This window comes from Asparagus officinalis, chromosome 3 (genome assembly GCF_001876935.1).
Source record: "Asparagus officinalis chromosome 3, Aspof.V1, whole genome shotgun sequence".
In the NCBI taxonomy this organism is placed as follows: domain Eukaryota; kingdom Viridiplantae; phylum Streptophyta; class Magnoliopsida; order Asparagales; family Asparagaceae; genus Asparagus; species Asparagus officinalis.
The window spans coordinates 51,131,367-51,137,366 of record NC_033796.1 but is presented as its reverse complement, the minus strand read 5'-3'; positions in this window follow the sequence as shown (position 1 = coordinate 51,137,366).

The window sequence follows — 6,000 nt, the reverse complement described above, 5'->3', positions numbered from 1 at the left end:
AAAAACAATTATATTTGTGCAGCATTATGAATACATTGAAGCCAAAGTTTATTGATAGTACTTCTGTCGCAAATCATGGTTCGGAAAGAATTCCAATTAATAATCCCAGCGGTAGCATTGTACTGCGGTCCGATGACATTATTAACAACACAGAAATGATTCCTGGTTGGTGGCATAATGCATTAACTGAAGAGGGTCAAGAATTTGAAAGTGCTGAAGAATTAAGGTTGGCACTAACATACTATGCTATGGCCAAAATGTTTGATTATGAGTTTAAAAAGAACGAACCAAAACGTATCCGTGTATATTGCCGATATAAAGAAACTTACGAGTGCCCATGAATATTGTTTGCTTCACCTGTTAAGAATGAAAAGAGACTTTCGATCAAGAAGTTTGTTAATGAACACACTTATGGGCAGTACGGGCAAAATACAGGTCGTTCAAGGGCATCCCGTAAATTCATTACAACACAGTTACAGCCTCTCCTGAAGGTCCGTCCAGAAATCCGACCCGTTAATGTGCAAAAGGAGTTCCTCACAAATTACGGCCTTAGAATTGATTATAGTAAGATATGGTGGTGGAAAGGGAGAGCACAGGAGAAGCTTTACGGGGATATATATGAGTCGTATGATCAACTACAATGGTAAATGCTGAGCTTTATTGTTACTTTGTTAAGTTTCAAAGTTTGCTTGTTAAAACAAATAGTTAACATGTTCCTTGTTAAGTTCATTGATAACATGTTAAGTTTCACCACTAATATGTTAACTTTCGCTGTTACATTGTTAAGTTACGCAGATAATTTGTTAACTTTATTTATTAACTTGTTAAGTTACCCAATAATGTGTTAACTTTTTTTGGTCGCTTGTTAAGCTACACAGATAACATGTTAACTTATTGGTTTGTTTCTTCTTATACGACTAGGTATGAGCGCATGGTAAAAGAGACAAATCCTGGTAGTTATATACATGTTGACCAGAATGACACTACCGCATTATCGGTTAGAGGACTTTCATAAATTTATATTATGCGACGAAACTAGCAGTAGGTCTAATTTCAGCAGCACCTGACTTTTTCCTGTATTAAAATTAAACTTTTAACATCAACCACATTTAACTTAACATCCAACATCCAATAGTTAACATGCAACGATGAACTGTAACAGTTACGCTATAAACCTTAACAAACAATAGCCAAACTTAACATTAATAAGAGGTATATAGTTCACATTTAACATTAACATTAAGGTATCAGCTAACATGTCCTTCAACCAATGTTCAGGCATATAGTTCACAATGCACCTTAATCTATAACATCTATCTAAATTAGAAAATATAACATATAACATTATCTTACTTCTTTATGGATTTCTGTGGTGCGTTTAGTGAACTTGTAATTTTTCTTTTTCTCCTTACACCCCTTTGGAAACTCAACAACGTTTGGGTGGCTTCATCGATGCTGCCATTCCCTGATGATGACGCATGGGTGGACGAAGACTTGGAGGCGAGAGAATCGGTACCACGGTTGGTCTCAGAGGCAAAGGGTGGTCTTCGTCTATCTTGGAAGGCGAGGGGGGATCTTCGTCGGTCTTGGAAGGCGAGGGGGATCTTCGTCGGTCTTGGAAGGTGAGGGCAAGTCTTCTCGCTCGTCGTTCATCGGTGCATGTTCTTGACGTTGCAGCGACGGAGGAGGATGGTGAACAACTTCGAATTCGTTCGCTGATTTTTTCGCCATCTTCGATCCGGTTCCGACCTAACCCTAGAGTACAGATTTTGGTATTTCGTCGGAGGGAGAGCAAGAGATAGAAGAGAGAGAGAGCCTCGATAGTAGCGGAGTGGGCGGCACCGTTACCAACGCACGGAGGCTGTAGCGGAGTGGGCGGTTGCGCATTGTTTTTTCAATTTTGGGTTTATACCAAATATTAAAAGTACAAGGGGCAGTTGCGCATTGTTTTTTCAATTTTGGGGCCTTGAAGCAATTTTTCCAAAATTCTTATATGATGGGCATTTTCTATACATAATTAGAATCTTCATCAAATTAAGTTTAGCCAAAATTAGGAAATTCTAATTATAATTAAATATTTATTAATCTTAATTAATGACATGTGTTATATGTTATTTTAGGGGCTATTTGGTTGCACACTTTTTGAGAAAACTTTTCTCAAAACATCTGACAATGATAAATTTGTAATTAATAGTTTTCCAGTGATTTCTGTAAATTGTGTTTGGTTCAACAAAAAATTTACAGAAATATTTTTTATAAAATATCAAAACCTACCAAATTTTACAAAAAGCAATTTCCTCTCAAAATGAGAGTAAATCACCAGAAAACTGACACATACCATATTTAATTAAAAACCTACCAAATCTTGTTATTTTCTATAAAGGTATGAGCCATTTTCTTGTTTTGAACCAAACAAGCAAAGTACAAAAAATAAGAAAATTTGTACTTTTTGATTTCTCAAAACTTTTCCTATAATTTTTTTTAAGAAATACAAGAAAATCATATTTTAAGTGGAAAAAATTTCCTATAATTTCTAGAAATTGAACCAAACACCCCCTTAGTATTAAATTAGAATTTTCATAAGAGGAGTACTTTCTATCCATAATTAGAATCCTCATTAAATGAAATCTATCCAAAATAAAAAGTTCCTGTTATAATTAAATATTTGGTAATCTTAATCTAATCACAACTATCAATAATTAAAAAAAAGTCAAATAATCATATTTTTAATTCTTTTAATTATCCATCATCAAAAAAAAAATTTATGATCACAATTTTAATTCACTTTTTTTTTATATAGAAATGAGTTATTAATGGTTTGCTATTAGCCTTACATTTCAAAAAATTGTCACATAGATGTTCTTAGTTTTAAAAAAATAAATTTCACTAAACCTTCAATAAGTTTAGCCATTTAGCACTAAGCTTACAAATTTTCTAAAACTCGCGATAAGTTTTAGAATTTTAGAAAATCACCAAAATACTTTTTTTTTCACTTAATCCGTAAGGGCAATATTTGATAATTTTACACTGATGAGCATTATCCCTCAAGGCTAATATATACCTCTCAAATTATTCCTATTTGCAGATTTACCCATAGAACTAAAAACAACTAATTAGAAAAATACAAAAAATACATGTAGGATATTTGTTTTCGGATAATAACGTTAGAAGTTTGAAGTTGTTCATAAGGGGATAATTAGAATAGTTACAGTTGAATAGTTAAAGTTGTAATTCACTTGGGATTAAGATAATTAGAATAATTAGAATTATAAAATATAATATCTAAAAAAGTTAATGATGATATTGATCACATGAAACTTTTCCCAAACTCAGGGAGTATGATTAATATTTGTAGATTAATCCATGAAATTATAGGCAAACTCCAAAAAATATAAAAACTCCGGACAAGCCCTTGAAAATATTAATTTTACAAACAACTCCCTTAAAATCTAAATTACTAAAAAAGCCCTCTAAAAATCTAACAATTGCATGTAGACCATAAAATTCAATACTTACAAACAATAATCCAAAATTTTTGAATGTTACAAATAGCTCCATGCAAAAGTCAAAAATTACAATCAATTTTTTTTTAATTTGAAAATTAGAAACAAGTGCCTTAAAGGCCAAAAATTACATGCAAAACCCTAAAAATTATAAATAACCACGCGTGAGCATAGACATGATGCTTGCTGAAGAGATAGATAAAAGCACCATGCTTGTTGAAGAGATAGATAGAAGCATCATATGTTTTCCCTGTTGAAAAGAGAAATATATATATATATTTTTAATCAGGAGCCCATTTAACGCTCGCATAGGGCCCAAGACATGTTGGAATGCGTATGTGGACATTACATCCAATTAGCACAAGTTTAAATCCTATGTATATATTAGAGAAGATGTATTTTATTTTGTTTTTTTAATACATCGTTTCGTAAGTCTATTGTTTATTTTGAGTACATTCGCTCAATGTGAAGTGGAAGGGTTTTTTTATTATCACTAGAAAATTGATACATGCAGTACCACAAGTGAAAAATAAAAATAATAATTTAAACTTTAAATTAAGATTGCGGGTTGGTTGTCAATTAGCACAAGTTTAACCCATATTAAGAAAGATCTTCCCCCAATTATTCCTCTAGATAAGCAAGCGTTAAATATATTATTTGGTAAACATTATGTTTCTTTTAAGTACATCCACTAAAAGGATGGAGGAGTTTCATTGCTAGAAAATCGGTGCATGCGATTACGCAAATGCGTATGGACAGAAAAATGGAGAATCTAAACTTTAAATTGAGAGCGCAGGTAGGATGTCAATGAGCACATGTTTAACTCATACGATTATAAATTGGGGTGGGGGCTCAATGATTGATCTGCAAGCTAATACCGGTTAAGCAATAGATTGATGACGTGGCAATGTTTTTTCTTCTATATTTTTTCATGAGTTTTTATCAGCATGTCTCCTTTTCCCCCAAAACAACAAAAATTCCCAACTACTATTTCCCACAATTTTTTTAATAATCATTTATCACTTTTTTGTTGGATGGAAGATTATTTTTTGAAGTGCAGAATATATGAGAAACACAAAAATACTATTATGTTATTAATATGTTAAATATTTGAGAAAATGATCACCTTAGTCTGTACATATAGTTTAAGCGGGAGGAAATACATAAACTGATACTTTAAAATAAAGTATAAGAGAGTTCACAACCACTCTATGAGGACTCGATTATTTTATTCTACTCTAGAATAAAGATAGCAGTTGAGATGTCAACTAGAACAAATTTAACTCATATTTTATAAGAAGGAAACTCACATCAGAAGGTTCAGAACGTGTTCAAGACCATTAAATGGGTGGGTAGTTGGGCAATTATATATGTTATTTCATTCGTCGTTTAATTGTGAATGTCTGCTTGCATGCGTGTTACTCCGAGGTGATTCCTGATAATCCTATAAATAATTACTGCAAGCAAATAATTATGTAGAAAACTGAAGGCAAGTATTATATAATCGAGTAGCACTTATGTCAACTTAAGCGGACACCAACGCCTCGTTTGGTACGCGGAAATAGACTCAAATGAGAATGGAATGGAAGAATGAATGGAATGGAATTAATGTGAAAATGGAATGACCATTACCATTCTCATGTTTGGGTGTAATTTATAAAATGAAGTGGGAATGGATGTATTTTAAAGTTGTATATTTTATTGATTATCACTTAAGTACAAATGCTCATTCCCTGTCATTTCATTGGGAATGCTTATTCTCACGTAAAGTGGGAATTGATGAGAAGTGGGAATGGACATTTCTGTTGGACCCTCGAGGGGGGGTGATTAGGGTCAAGAGGCTCTAATATGCAATAAAAATTAAGCACAAGCAAACCACAAAACAGTAAAGCAATTAAAGTAAGAGAGATAGGGTTAGGAGTTCGTTATCCTTGACGCGCGATGTGTTGACGAGGTTCGGCCCTCTGGCCTACGTCCCCGCTCCCCACTCTCGAGGAGAAATCCACTACACACCCGGTTTGGAAGCCGGAACTTCGTCGACACAGTGATCCCACACGATCTCTCTCACTACACAGGTTGATCTCAACAGATCACACTCCCTCACAGTTGATCTACACAAGATCTCACTCACACAGCAGAAGAAAAGATGCAAGAACCTCTCTTTACACAGCCCCTATAGCAAAGAGAAGGTTTACTGAAGCTGGGAAGTGAATCACACTTAAAACAGAGAGAAAACAGGCTTTGAAAATTTTTCTCAGAAAACAGAAAGCTCTCTCTGGTTTTTGCAAACGTTAGGGCTAAGGAAGAAGAAGAAGTCTGGGGGGTTTTTATAGAAGAGATTAAATCATTTTAAAACAAAACCCAATCTTCCCATTTAGGAAGATAATCTTCTTTTCATATTGTTAGCTCAGACTGTGCCAAACACTATTAAGTGAAAGCACAACAAACGAGGCAAAACGACCGTTTAAAAAAGTCGCGGTTGACTGAAGGAAATTTC